Source organism: Lepisma saccharinum, chromosome 16, assembly GCF_977018435.1.
Source record: "Lepisma saccharinum chromosome 16, izLepSacc3.1, whole genome shotgun sequence".
Taxonomy (NCBI): Eukaryota; Metazoa; Arthropoda; class Insecta; order Zygentoma; family Lepismatidae; genus Lepisma; species Lepisma saccharinum.
The window spans coordinates 349862-365814 of NC_139244.1; the positions used below are offsets into that span (position 1 = coordinate 349862).

At 41.9% G+C, this 15953-nt stretch overlaps 1 protein-coding gene across 11 annotated transcripts in view; it reads left to right on the forward strand.

Annotated features, from left to right (window-relative positions):
* The window catches only part of LOC146000180 (protein turtle-like), a 327541-nt gene that overhangs the window by 144845 nt on the left and 166743 nt on the right, over positions 1 to 15953 (forward strand). Inside the window, exon 1 of one of the 11 annotated variants that reach the window (XM_083137524.1) lies at positions 12117 to 12156. The exons of the other annotated variants lie outside the window; for them this stretch is intronic. The gene's annotated coding sequence lies outside the window, so the exon portion shown is untranslated. Of the gene's footprint in view, positions 1 to 12116; positions 12157 to 15953 lie in introns of those variants that run through there. 11 annotated transcript variants of the gene reach the window in all.

The window sequence follows — 15953 nt, forward strand, 5'->3', positions numbered from 1 at the left end:
CAACTATTTATTTACAAACGATACAAAAGAGATGCCTCTGTGAAACTTTTACAGCCCTTCGATGTAGTCACCAGCATTGTGTACAACCAATTGCCAGCGACGTGGAAGTTGTAGTATTTCTGTAGCAGTGCCTGTTCTGTTGATGGTTCGAATGGAGCATTCTATTGCCTGAAGAATCTCTGGAACAGTTCGGAAGCTTCATCTTAGGGATCGAATCAAAGTCACAGGGACTTAAGTCCGGGGAGTATGGGGGATGTAGAACACCTGCCAACCCCATCGAGCTAACAAATCAGCCACACGTTGCGTTACATGCACCTGAGCATTGTCCTGCAAAATGACGAGAGGATTCAGCAGAAAGTGTTGCCTCTTCTTTCGCAGGTTATGTTCCAAAAATGAACAGTACTCCAACCCACGTATTAATTTATTTATATATTTTAATTAGTATTAATTTAACATAATTATCATATAATTTAATTAAGCATTATTATTACTATCATTCCTGAGACACTTGGTTCGCCCTCACCTCACCCTACATACGCGGTTGGTTGCCAGAAAAACTCCTTCTAATTATCATTTAGCTAATAAACATTGCCAAATGTGAACGTTTTTCTGCCTGGCGTGCCACCTGTCCGCCTTGCGGTTCACTTGTCCGCCTGGCGGCTCGTATGTTCAGAGCTTCCTCCTCCCGGCCTTAAATTGCTCCGCGTCTTGTTAAGCTGTTCCCGGTGATTACTCCCCCCCCCCACCCCAGCGATAAGCCTCTGCTAAGCTCCTCGACAGACAAAACACTGCCGTGATCTCGGCGTTGCTAAGCAACCGCCTCCTCTCGGCCGAAGAACAGGAGATAAACGGAAAGTGGAAGATGGGGAACCAAAAATAATCGCAATCTCTGCCGAACGTCGGAGCAGCTTTTTGTGCTCCCGCACGGGCGTCTGTCAACGGGGTTCTCGGTGGCACAAGCTTCCGTTTGCTTACCATGTCGGGAAGTGGTCTCAAGCGCAGATTATTTTTTTTTAATTTATGAAATGTACATCAACTCTTGTGGCTAACTTGCTCCTTTCGCTCCTACAGGGACAGGCTACTTACGAGTATCAATAACACACAATAGAGTTTGTGTGTGTGTGTGTAAGAACCAGAAAGTGTGTGTAATATAAACTGTACTGCTTTTTTGTTTATGCGTGTGAAAGGCCTCGCAAGGAAATGGACGCACTGTATGTACATCGTTTAATTTAATCTAATTTTTGGATACATTCGAGTCATACAGATCTTTTATAGTATTAATATTATTTGTGTGTATGTGAAAGAGTGGTGAGAGGCAGTAATACGCAAGTTTGAAAAAGGGAAAACATCTGCTTGTACTCTTGAATTTTTTTAAAAGTTCATCTTGAAAATCGGTAATTATAGGAAACCAGGGCAAGAGTGAACATCGGGGCAAGAGTAACCATGGCATTTTCTTTAGAGTTCGCGACACCGGTCAGCAAGGGAATAGCATCATGGATGTCGAGTGTTAAAAGTAACAGTAAGTTCGGCCTTAACTGTGACACCTAGGAAAGTGTCGTATCGTTGAAAACTCTGCCACCTGAGCAAATTGATTGCAGGCATGTGTTACATCTGATAGCGTAGCATGTACGACAAGTTGAAGGTTGTATATTTTCGTCCAAAATTCTTCATTCCTAAGTATTACGTTGATATGGTATTGAAAACGAACACGTTCCCAACTGGCAGCCACAATTGTTGAGGACCGCAATTTGCCAGCAGTGGTCTCACCAGCAGCAATCAAATTTTGATCCTTCAGAGCCTCTGTACGTGTGCTAGCACTCTAAGTGATATTTTTGCATTCCATTGCTACTTTGTTTCATTTTTACAAGTTTTTGTGTTTATACTTTTAAGTACATTATGAGGACTTTCTCATTCAGAGCCACCCCAAGTTTCATTCAAATTATTTCATTGACAATAATGATCACGTATATTTTTTTCTTTAAAATGTGTTCCAAATACAATATTTGAGCTCATTGTAATGTGATATCCTGTGTATTTCATTAAACGTTTAATGTTTACTAGTGCGTTCCGCCTTGCCCCGTGCACTGTTCACTCTTACCCCACCCATCCGGGGCAAGAGTGAATTCTTGCAGAGTTTGGAAATATCACCTGTGGCACATTTGTAGTTTGTCTAATTTCACGAACGTGTCATTACTATGATACTAGAAACTTGTACTTTTCATGTCCTACCATTGTAATCTCTGTACTGTACATGTTTAACTTGTAATTCGTCTTCCAAAACAAGGTGTTCGCCCATATACTTGAACTTTATCGTGGCCCTGGAGTGGCCACCCTGTCTAAACAGAAATAAGGTTACGGCGCCACTTGGGTGGGGGACGTTCTGGTGTGGCCCCCTAGGCAGTCGCCCGACCCTGAAGTCTCTCCTGACCAGACAACTCGTCTGAATAAGTAACGTTTTGCACGTATGAAAGTGACACGTTTCTTGTCGGTACGGGAGATGTTGGGGCTGCGTAAATATTGTCCGTCCGCAACCCTCTCGCGGCACCTTGCGAGACAGGAAAAACCGATTTCGAGATTTCTTCCGTCAATCTTTTCTTCTCCGCAGCCCGGGCGTTCTTGCCTGAATTGGGCGGCCCGCCCGCGAGGTCAGGCGATACAAGAGAGCCGAGTTGAATTATTCCTTCGCGGGTCCTTCATCCATCAAGGGCCACGTCCTGAATTATTTGACAAATCGCGCATCGGTCCGTTCTGTGGGGGAGGGGCGAGAGGAATCGCCTCGGGGGATGACGTGGGAGGAATAGATCGAGGCCGCGACGAAAGATTGCCACTCGGGTGGATTTACGCCGAGGCGAGGGGATTTATATACGTTGGGTGGCGGAGAGCAGGGTTGCGCCCTGTTTTCGTAGCATTACGCTTCGAAGCGTGTCCCTGGTTTAACTTTTGAAGATCCTTAAGGGCAGGAAGAACAGTATGTGTCTAGCCAGACGCGAGGCCCCGAAACTGCTTCTCCCCCACCGACCTTTCGAGAAAGAGAGGCTGTGCGCCGGATGCTTGTAGGAGGGGGAGAAAACTTAGCATTGCGCTCATGGGAGTATTATTTAACTTGTTCTCTTCGGAATACCAAACTTCCAATGGCGTAGAAAAACATATGAACGGAAACAGAACAGGCTCAAGATTTCATTTTGCGGTTGGAAAAGTCGGAATTTTCATTTGATTAGCCGTCACTGTATCTCTCCATAAGGAATATATGGGATCTTGTAAATACTTACTCATAATTTTCTTTTACAGATGGTACGTAGCTTAATAAACAACTTGAAAGAAAACTGCTTCCACTTGCAACATTGAGAGAAATTCATACACTCGCATACTGTTTTTGTAGTAGCAGTGCCCTTTCCCACTATATTGAAATAAATGCATATCTGTTGCGAAAATGTCACGAAAATAAAAAAAAACATTGAAGCCTCAAAAGGAACGCTATGAAAGTATTACAACTTCTTAGATTTTTAATCGAGCAAATTCAAACACACGATGAACCGTGCAGTTTGTCCCGTGCGCCAAGACGCCACCGTCCTTGGAACTTTCGCCAGTCCTCACTTGGCAACGCTGCCTGCGCAGCTAAGCGCCGTGCCTCGGCATGATTTCCCCAGCGACCACGGAGGCAGTGTTCCAGCCCCATTTTATAGCCACCGTTACTCTCGGCGTGTCTTTCGGAAACAGACTGCGTCGGTGTTCGGGACTCCGAGTCGATCGAATCACTCCCCTCCGCGTGGCAGATAAAAATGTCGGGCTTGGAAGGGGGAGGGGCCGTATGCATTTCCCCTCCGCAGATGCAGCCTCGATGTGCCAATAAATACATCGCTTGTCTAGGAAACAGCGTCGGCCGCGCTAATTTATATGTTTTTGCTCCTTCGTTCAGGAGAGTGAAGATTTTTCGGAAACACGTCGCCCCATTGTGAGGGATCCTAACTGCCACTCCAATTTCTGGGGATGCATTCTTGGTTCTTTGGATGTCCTTCTCCCGTTGGTTGATTGGTCCGGAGACGGTTTTCGGAGCTTGGCCATTCGCACTCGTCGCTCGGACCACTTAAGGTTCCGGATTATGGCATTACCGAATGTTTTTATTCTTCGTAAAGAATTGCATGCTTCCAACATATAAGATTAATTTAGAGTATTCGGACCATATAAATCCATGTTTGATAATTTAGTATTGAATGATTTCAATCATCTGTGCAACTCACTCATGTACGATTTCAGGACACAATAAAATTATTTTGCAGAAAGGTTAATGCCCGCTTTAGACAAAAGCATTAGGTATGCTTAGCATTTTTCTTACCATTTATGCCATGGCATATTTCATGGCATTTCTCAAGGATAGAATCGGTCCTATTTTTCATAGCATAACCAATGAGAAGCGAGCTCCAGGTCACGAGTTCAGATGTAATGGCGGCCGAGTGAGATGTAAACAATGTATCACTTCACATTTTTTTTAAAGCCGATAACTATTCAACCGAGAGGAATAACGTTGCCTCCAAAATGGTATTCGGTACAAAATAATGGCGCTCCTTAAATACATATTTTATAACGTATACAATACACGTATGGAAGAATATTTTACTTGTTTCAATTGTGAACACCGTGCATTCACGATACATGGTGTAATTCAACGTGCCTTTCGTGCTGTATATGTTATACATCGTAATCGCCAAAGCTAACCGAAATGTTCCATGAAATGCTTCCGTGTAAAGTACTGAGAAGTAAATGAGATTTTTGATAGCATTTACATATCATTTATGCTAGCAAAAATGTTAAAGGAAATGCTTCCGTCTAAAGCTGGTCTAACGCTTGAAATTGAAAAACAATCTTTTCTGCAGCCTTCCCACCAAACATAAGATCTCCATGAAGTTGAACACCGCTATCCGTCTACTTGGTTGAACGTCGTTTCCTTGCACCAGCCTGACACCGTGATACACCTCCACGGCACCCAGTGTAAAGAGGTTCAGGGAACTAGACTGGGCTCTTGTATACCGCCCTTGTTACCTTGCACCACACTTTTTACTGTCAAACACGTTGAGAGTGAAACTGTCCTCGTATGCTGCAGTCTTACCGGGACTCAATAAGCTGAGCCCAGGATTATGGCGGATAAGTACGTCTGACGGAAGACCTCCATATCTTTTCTTTTCGCAGGACGTTCCTCGTTAAGTTTCCAGCGATCGATGACGCCACATTCTCAACGGCACCGCTTTGTACCGCAATTTCCAAGTCCCGTGGATAATCCCTCTCCCCTGCACGCGCTTCCGGTCGGACCCCTCGCGTGTCTCCATCTCGTGTTCCACCTGATTACCATCCTGCCACGTATTACCTTTTAATCTTTTCCATTCCACTTTTTATGTCCGCTGTGACGTGTGCGTTCCGGCAGTATTGGTATTATTAGAGAAGAAAGCAACGCGGTCTTATAGAAAGTCCACGGCATGCGAAAATAATGATCTGGAGTGAGTCGGTGTTTCTCAACCGCGAGAGATTATCCTGAAGTTTGCGACTTGCAGCCCGAGCTGGCAATCACCTGGAAAGAAGGCCTTTCGATCGGTGGTTCACCAGCGATAAGAGGGATTTTTTTCTCGTCAGGGCTGGTGACAAATCAAAGCGTCTCCCGTGCATCCTTCACGGAAGGATGAAGCGAATTGCAGCCCGAGCTGGCAACCACTTGAAACGATGGCCTTTAAAACAAAAGTTAAAGCGGCGATAATGCCCAGCAAGGGAACCTCAAAGTAACGTTCATCCAAAGTATAAAACGTTTGCTGGAGAGAAAGAAAAATAAACTTACCCTAACTAATTATTTAATCCACTGTGAAATACTTCAGTTAAGAATAATATTGTGCTTCTTGGGCCATTTTTTTCAATTATTGACGCAGGTAATTCAAATATGTAAGTTATGCTAGCAAATGCATTTCAAATTCACCAAGCAAAAGGGAAGGAGCAAGATGCAACAATACAATCAAAAATACTTTAAAACGACCTAAAAACAAAAAGGCGCAAACTTTTTTTAAAATGCAAAATAAAAATAATGTTTTCTGGTTCTATTTGAAGTGAAATGGGTTAGCATTATCTTCAAGGCCTACAAGAAGATTCGATTTTTCATCAACTTCCTAGCCCTACTAACTAACTCTCTAGCCTTCTTAAACCCGAAGGTTTATGGCGGTAGCAACGCACGCCTTCCATCTGTCCATATCCTGGGCAAGATCAATCCAATCTTTTCCATCCTTACCGGTTTCCTTTGGGTCCATCTCAACGTTATCCCTCCATCTTCGTCTTGGCCTTCCAACTGATCTCTTACCATCAGGTTTCCCAACAAGGATCTTGCAAACTCTTCTTTCTTCTCGAATTCGTGCCACATGGCCTCCTACCCAAGTCTTCTTGATTTAATTATTCTAGTAATATCTGGACATGAATAAAAATTATGTAGTTCTAAATTATGTAACCTTCTCCACTCACCTGTCTCCTCATCCCTTTTAGGTCAAAATGTTTTTCTAAGGATTTCATTTTCAAATACTCTTATTTTATATTTCTCCTTTAATGTAAGGTATCAAGTTTCGTATCCATATAATACTACAGGCAAAAAAATCTCATTCCTACTATTCACGTTAACGTAGTTCGAAATTCATACGAAGGGAAATAAGTTCCCCAGAACGCTATTCAACGTGTCAATCGTGTGTTTCAGGTTGCCTACCTGTAAGGATGGTCTCGTGGATTCCACGAAATCGGTTCTCTTTTCTTCGTTCCTTTAAGTCATCGGATGACGTTCGTGATGCCCAGGGTGTGAAATCATTCAAGACTGGTGGAAGGGGATCTCAATTCACACACACAAAAATAAAAATATATATGGGTGTGTGTGTATATATACGTATTTTATATGATATACATATTTATTATGTTGTTACGTACACAAGTAAGTTACTAAATATTTATATATTTATATATATATATATATATTATTAAATATATATATATATATATATATATATATATAAAGGAATTCATTTGTTTCTTTTATGTATATAAACTAATTGCAAAATAGATGAGATTGTTTTACTATGTTTAAGTTTTCGTTCGTTTATTTTTTTTTTATTTATATAAATCAATTAGATTTCTTACTTATGTTTGTATTTCATTGTGGTTTTATTTTTATTGTACATGTTTGTTAATGTTCTCTTGAAAAAGAGAGAGAGTGAGAGAGATTATTCTTCGTTCTTTCTTTGTGCTTTTGATTATTTCTTAGTAAAGTATATTTCAAGTTATAACTAATTTTTTATCTTAGTTCTTACAACAAGAAGTCTCCTCCCGGATTTTTTTTTATGGGGGGAATTTTTACGACAAGATTGTTGGTAGGGGAAAATCCCCTCTGTCCCCCTAGGATTTTGCACCCTGATGATGCCTTCCCGTTGGTGGAAATCGCCACGCGAACGTAGAGACGAGGCTCACAAATAAAAATTAGAAACAAAGCTGCGAAGGGGGAGAAGGTAATTAATTTCTGAAAGGGCGGGGGAGGCTAATGAGAACAAATGAATCGGGAGGATTTATCGCTGCTAGGTTGCATACAGCGAAGGATAAAACCGTTTGGAGAAAAGAATGGAGCCATTAGGGGTCACTTATCACGCACCAAGGCTTCTGTTCGCTCGGCGATTACGTGGACGGGGCGAGGGGGAATTCCCGAAGTAACGCGCTGTAAGTGACCAATCGCGAGCCTTTACGTTCGGAACTGTAGTTTGTGGCGATGCACGTGTAATAGATCAAGAGGACTATTATAAATATGTACGCGCTTTTATGGTTTCGACAAAAGAGTCAGGAGTTGTGAAGGTGCCATTCGCCTTCTCTTAAATTGTGTTTACCAACTTTCAGATGACGTAGTGGTAACATCACCACATTCTATTCAAGGGGACCCGAATAGTGTTTCGGATCCCACTAAACTGTAGGTACAGTCCCGATTAGACTGTATGTGCATAAAGTGGACTTCAATTAATTCAAACAAGCAACCAATAGCTGGGGCTAAGAAATTAAACGGAAGATATCTTGGAAAGGCAAAGCGAAAGAAGGCCAAGTAGCATTGCCATGTCCCATCGTTAACTTTCCCTCCAAAATAAAATAAGTTATTGCCATTCCTCATCTGCTAAAGGTTCTTTTTGCATCGTGCCCATAAAGTCAGCGTCTGTTTCAGGAGTTTAATTCTTTCTTCGTGTACGTGAACGACACCCTTCCCGTAAGAGGAGTCGCTACGGGTTACCAAGAATGGGAAAACAAACCCCAGTTCTTTAGAGTTCTGCGATTGGGAATTCATCAAGTAATGAGGGCAGCAGTATACGTCACACCCCACCATTCAACAATAAAATGTGGAGTTACATTATACTTTAGCATTTGTTCATGGACATATTGTGGCTACTTGTGTCGAATTTCACAATAAATCCAATTTCTTTTTACAGCTACAACATCCCTTCATTGTATTATGGTGATTTTTGGAACACCTTGTATAAACTGAACTTCATATCTAAGATTGTAGACTGACTTCGTTTGTGTCCACAATACAGTCCAAATGACATCTTTCCGTGTTGTTCAGTCTCAAGAGAAAATTACTTGAGAAACAACATGTATGTAATATAAAGTTGAGTATACATAGCAATCTGCACACATTATTAACTAATCCGTTGTCAGTGATATTGTCCTCCGAAAGTTTGAAGAAAGTGTTTCACGAGTTATCGTACCAGCTGTTACCTCATTGGAGGAATCCTTAAGAAAATCTCTGAACTTGAAAACTTGCTTACATCACAAATTTATGGTATAAATTCAGTCTCGACAAAATTTTGCAAAAAGGTGAAGGTAAAGTTCCCCGTGCATATAGCACCGTGCCGGGGGATGTGGGGGTATGGCCCCACAAATTCTCGACTCGGCCATTTTAGAGGTGATGTGAACATCTCTGGCCGCCTTTATCCCCCAGGGTTGCCCCCCCCCCCATTGATTGAAGGCTGGGTGAGCTCCAGAGCCGCTTGATGCGGGGAATTCAGATCTTATATCGCCCACCTCGCGAACGAACCCGGGTCTCCCGTGAAGCAGTCAGATGCTCTAATGACTAGACCACCTTATCCTTCCGGAATTTTACCGTGATTCTGCTGATAGTTGAACAAAATCTCTCCGGTACACGTCAGCCAGACGTCTAGCTGGATAGAGAGAAATAGTTTTGCATCTACCTTCCTTTCCCCTTTGAGTAACAAACATTTTGAAACTGGAAGTTTAAAAGTCGTCCGCAAAAGAATTAATTTATCCCACACCGGGGGGAGTGGTTGGGGAGTTGAGCTGCATCGTTCCAGCGTTATCAGAGCGTGCATAAACCTTCCCTCCCTTCCACGCAGCATCATATCGACAACCTTGGGCTTGACGTACGACGTCACAACACGTCCTACACGTGCAATTAGAGGCCAAGACAGCCTCGGCGGCCATTGGCGGACCCGCTTGATGACGTCACGCTCCAGCCTTTTGTTATCGATTGTTGGCATGTTTTGAAAGCCACAACGTTTACATGTTTGTACACGGCGAAGGGGCTGCGAGGGGGATGCCGGAGGAATTATTCCCCCTCTTCTCTTGTGTCGAGGGATGGAAGATTAATCGCGTCTGAGAGACCTTTTACGTCACTGGCTGTTTCAAGTTATTCAACGCCATCTTTCGGTCGGGAAATAAATTGATTTTGCCTCTGTGGAACATCGGGAAGGGGGAACGGAGTTCATTCGCAGCGAGCTCTTATGAACTCACCTCTTTCGCCCCGAGGACTCAGATGGGGTGTGTGTATATACTGTTGGAGCTGCAGCTACGGCACTCTCATCATAATTATTGTTTTTTGTGAATTTGATTTGGTTCGTTGTTGTAAGTCCACTTTATGCACAGATAGGCTAATCGGGAGTGGACCTACAGTTTAAACTGGGATCGGAACCACTATGTGCCTCCATTAGGTTTTCTAACCTGGGATCGTGTGATTACGATGCGACGACATTACCACTAGGTTTTTCGGGAGGCCAGATATACGATTGACGTCATACTTAAGCACTAATGCCTCTCATGATTCGACATCATTGTGCTTTAAGCAAACTACTGCATACTTCCGGAATTAACAACAGTTACTGGGGGTGTAATGGCTGACCTTTTGAGAAAGCACTCACATGTCCACCTCACTTCCCCTTTGTACACCCCGGTAACTGCAGTCTTGAAGGCCAACGAGGTTCTGGCGCCGGGACCTCCAGCCAGTATAATCATCTCTGGGGCTGTGTGTTGTCTTGTGTTTTAGCATGCAATGTCAATATGACGTTATCCATTGTCTAGTGCACTAAACTATCCTTATTCTAACGCTAAGTTTCCAGAGACAACCTCTTCTCTCGTCTGCAGGTGAAGCCGCTGGTGGGAATCGAACCTACGACCCATCTGTGATTGTACTACAACTCCACTTAATTAAATTTTAGTCTAGTCCCGATTAGCCTTTCTGTGCATAAAGTGGACTTAAAAATAAAACTCATAAATCCATTTCTACGGAAACTACGGTTGTTAATGCTCTGAAAATATTAGATTTTGTAAATACTTTTTATTAGTAACGACGTTTGCTCCTTTTCAACATTTTTAGTATCCAGAAATCTGGGCTCTGCTAATGACTTTACACTATCGACAACTTGGAAATTAAAATCCAGTTTTACTCCATCTCGCACTCAAGTGTTACTTCCATAACTACACGCTCAGTCCTGCGTAAACCTTCCTAGGCCAACTTTGTGCATACATATTCATGAACAACTGGATGCTCTGACGCTTTGTCGATCTCATCTGCCAGCGTTGCTTCTCTCTATTGGCCGAAAGAACGCCTGACGACTCCTCCACCCACACAACACAAGGGCTGTGCAGAATGCATAACTTCCAGGTTGCCTTCCCACTCTGGTCTGGATTTACTGCGAGTGTTATGCTTTTCGTAGCCTAGCTCTGGATAAAATTTACAGGAGGAACAGTTTGCAACGTTCCTCCCGCGCACTATACACTACACCAGGAAGCGATGCAAAAGTATACGCTAGCATGTAGCCAGCCGTAGTCATGAACTCAAAGTATCTCAGGCCTTGTGGGGTTTAGTAAAGAAATATAGAGTCCACTAAGACAGATGTTATTCATAATATTTTTCAAAAATCGTTCCGACGATATTGAAAGAAATGCACAGCTGGTGAGAAACTGTCACTCTTCGCCTTAAACAAAGAATTAAAACAGACGCATTTCAATTCACGCTTGGAATCGACAAAATTGTGACAATCTCCACGTTAAGGGGAAACTTATATAAATGTTTTGCTTTGATTAATTTCTTGCTTCAAGTCAACTTTATGCACATATATGCTAGTCGGGATTTTACCTACAGTTTAAAGTGGAATCCGAACCACTATTTGCCTCCATCGGGTATCGAACCCGGGACCCCTTGATTACAAGGCGACGACGCTACCACTGCGCCATCGAGGAGGCCCCAAAATTAATTAACAAAAACTGCTCTAAAGTAATACTTTAATATAGTGAATATATAAGTTGATTTGCCTTCCTCCAGTATTCACATTATATATTACATACACTTCATAGTGGTTTTCTATTCCTGTACACTGTATGTGTATTGTTTAGCTTTAATTTCTGGTAATATTTTGTGAGAACATATTTCAGATTTGCCCCACCCCCAACCTATTTATCTAGCTACGTACCTGGTTCTGACGCAGGTAAACTCCTTCACAAGATCTTTACACATTTGGTGTGATTGATTTGGTGTCTATCAATAGTAACGGAAATGGGAATTTTCTAGTGATATTGTTTCCTGGTTTGTGTTATCTCGCTTGTGCACCACTTCCTGTAGTGGTCGTTCATGTCGCAGTTTAGAGATTTCCAAAGTGTATTTTTAAATTACTGGTTTCAGAAGATATTGGGAAGCTATCACCAATATTGGGGAATCAACGTCAGGCATGCTTTTTCTCTGAATAACTGGCAATAGATAACGATAAGGACGATACGGACACGCGGTAAAAAGACGAGACGACACACACAGTTTGCAACTGGTCTGTATGTGCATTAGTGAGGGAGCGACAGTAGGCAGCCCATGAACTACAAAACGAGCAGGTACACTCAGAGAACTAAATGCATCATATCGATTGATGCACTAAAGTGTGTTTTGTAGCTTCTTGAAAGAATCAGATTCACATTTGATGCATTTTGGTGCATTTTTGTATGTCGTGAAAGAAATACCAAAGTACATCATTTGATTCAAGTGAGGATTTCTTTAAGTCGAGATGCACTTAAATGCATCAGCTGATGCGTTTTGATGCACCAGAATGCATCTTTTTTGATGATGCAGCAAGGTGCATCACGGTGCATCAACTGATGCATTAAAGTGTATGTATATCGACTAAATAGCAAAAGTACATTTTTGTCATTTAGGCGTGTTTAAAATCAGCTAATTATAAGCATCGTCAATATGGGATTTTTTTTATAAGTTACTACAGCAACAAACAGAAATCCTTTCCTCGTGTGATTTTTTTTTATATAAATTTGCCAAGTTTAACCTGTTGCTATCGTGATTTTCTTGTCGATAAATCCTGGCACGTTAAGGTTAGTTTATTTTCTATCTTAAACCAGTTGTCTATGACATCATAAATATTACTATCACCTGATCGTATTATGTGGTCGAATGGACACACGGGAAAGAATTTTCGTTTGTTGCTTTAATTTTGGACATTAGTATATTTACATTATGTACATTTTTATATCTATACTTCCAACTTCTAACTGAGTTTTCTGCTTCTGTCTTCATACATTCGATCACGTCTTTAATTTTAGTGTTCGGCTTTCCAAGCATATTATTACTTTTGTTGTGCCAGCCTTCTACAGCGTTTGTGGTTCGATGGCGCCGTCTGTAGCAACTCCAAAAACTGACCGGGACTTCGCAACTTTCTAACCACCTCTCCACAAAATAGTCGAAAAACTCGGAAAGCTTGGCGACCTTAGGTGCTTCGGAATGTATCTCGAGCCAGCCATCGAAGACATCTTCAGGCCGAAGGAACGCCAGCGCAGCACACGCGCGGATATGCAATCTTACTTCTTCATTTTCCCTGTATTCGCGAGTAAGTACCGATTCTTGCACTTTTCTCCACAGACATTTTTTTCATGTGGAAAAGGCATCCATGCACTTCAATTGTGAAGAAGACAAAAATCGAATATTTATTTTAAGTTTTTAAAAATTGGGTCAGGATAGCTGAGAGATTTTCTAATCTTTCAAAACACGTAAGGGTGTTTCCGTTAGTGTTTTGTTCTCTCTCTAACCAGGAAGCTGGTTATATCCCAGTTTGTCGATTGCGCCCCCCCCCCTCTCCTTTCCGGCCATTCTTTGCTCCTCGCAGCGGAGGATTTCGGGAAGTTTTTGGACAAATGAGAATCAAGATCTCCTTTGTGCGCAATAACGCCATCTGCACGTGACTGGAGATGGCGAAGCTTTAATAGGTCGCAAGTCAAACGCACCAGATGCTGCCCCGACAGTTGAAAAGACCAACGCCAGTGTTGCAAACTGCGAGCTGCTAGGGATTGGCGATTCAATGCCGCCTCATGGTAGTATTGCGATAACAATTTTAAGGATGTATTTTGAAGTTAATTACATTTTAACTGGTTCCATCGAAATGCAGGAAACAGCACGTCATTGGGACTTCCGGACACCCCGACTACATTTTTCGCATTAAACAAACTATTCTACTGATAGATAAACAGCAGTTTTCTTACAGTTTCTCGGTTCCCGGGTTCGATACTCGGTGGAGGCATATAGTGGTTCGGATCCCACTTTAAGCTGTAGGTCCAGTCCCGATTAGCCTTCCTGTGAATAAAGTGGACTTAAAATAACAAATAAATCAATTTTACAGTTTCTGTGCAATGAAATATGAAACTTAGCACTGTTGTTTAAACATAACTAACTCTCAACCTTCTTAAACCCGAAGGTTTATGGCTGCAGCGACACAGGCCTTTCATCTGTCCCTATCCTGAGCAAGATCTATCCAGTCTTTTCCATCCCTACAGATTTCATTCAGGTCCATCTCAACGTTTTCTCTCCATCTTCGTCTTGGTCTTCCTACTGGTCTCTTACCATCAGGCTTCCAAACAACAATCGTGTAAATTCCTCTTTCTTCTCCCATTCGTGCCTGCCCACCGAAGTCTTCTTGATTTAATCATTCTAATAATATCTTGAATATCTGGACTACCCTTAAAATACTTTCCCAGATTTATTTATAGCTATAAGTGAGCAATTTTGTGTCACGGGTGGGACAGACAAAACACTGCCTCTTTATTTAATAAGTTTATTGGACTTAGGCCATCGAAGATCCCGGGTTCGATTCACCTGGACATAAATGTTCTTGTGAGTGTCTAAATTTCAAGTCGTCATCACTCATACTCATTGTCGCGATTAGCCAAAGGGGGAATAAAAGCGACGCTACATAACATTGACGTACATTTAAACATATGTTCTTGTAAAATCGTCGGCGTAAACTTCGTGCAAATGGGGCCATTTTCCCATGTTTCATTTTTTAACCTCGTTCCCAAATTTTGTACGGCTGCAAGTTTAAGAATATTTTCAGCAAATTCTGTGAAATAGTTTTACTTGAGTACGTTTTGTTAGAATAGATAATTGATCCTGAAGTTTCATATGTACCGGGTGTTTCAAAATTGTAGCATTTCATGGAAATTACAGTATCTATGCGAAAGGAAATCGGTAAGGACGGAAGAGATTGCCCAGTATGGGCACATGGAAGTCTTGTGAACCTGCTGCCATAAACCTTCGGGTTTAAGAAAGCTAGAGAGTTAGTTAGTTATGCGGATTTTTGAATCGCATGATATATATATTTTTAAAAAAATGGTATCTCTGTAGATGTAGAAAAATGAAACTTTGGCCTCGAGAGATATCTTGAAATATGTCATTGAGTATATTTAGTTGTATTTGTTGTTTTAAGTTCACTGTATATACAGATAGGCTAATTGGTACTTTACCTACAGTTTAAAGTTAAAGTGGGATTGGAACCTCTGTGACTCCAACGGGTATCGAACTCGAGACTCTCGATTCATTCCATATAATTTTTGGACACCCTATATAGTCAGCAACTTGTAAGTTCTGTAAAGTGCACCTGATTAATACTTTTTTTTTACGCGCTTCACTGGTAATTTCTGAGCAGCTGGCAACCCTGCGTAGCGGTGGGTGTGAGTGTGCTAATAGTGGGAACTGAAGCCCTGCGCTCTCGGAATCGCTTCCCGCTGGAAGTCGAGATGGAAGAAGTCGAAACACTCCAAAGGAGGCTATAAAATACAAACTTTTGCCACCAGGAGGCGTTGATGTGCCTCAGAGTGGAGGCAGGAGAAGTGGAAAGTGCTCGCTCGTTTCTCCCCTTCTGAAGATGCTTGGAGGGTTCCCTTCGCGAAGGACACCAACGGTCGAATGATGCTTCTCACCTAGTTTTCCTTTGCCTTTAAGTTTTCCGTAAATTGTAACGTTCAGTAAGAAGACTCAAAGCTCTCTCACTCTTTCTCTCCTTCACTCACTTTCTTTTTCTCACATTCTCTTTTTCTCACTCCTCTCTTTTCTCACTATTTCACTCATTTTCTCACTCTTTCCCCAACTCTTTCTCAATCCTTCTCTCTTTTTCTCACTTTCACTCTTTCTCAATCCTTCTCTCTTTCTCACTATTTCAGTCTTTTTCTCACTCCTCTTCTCACACTTTTCCCTAACTATTTTTCTTACTCTTTCCCCAACTCTTTCTCTCTCTTTCTCAATCCTTCTCTCTTTTTCTCACTCTTCCTCTCATTTTCTCACTTCTCCTCTTTTTCTCACTCTTCCTCTCTTTTTCTCACTCTTCCTCTCTTTTTCTCACTCTTCCTCTCTTTTT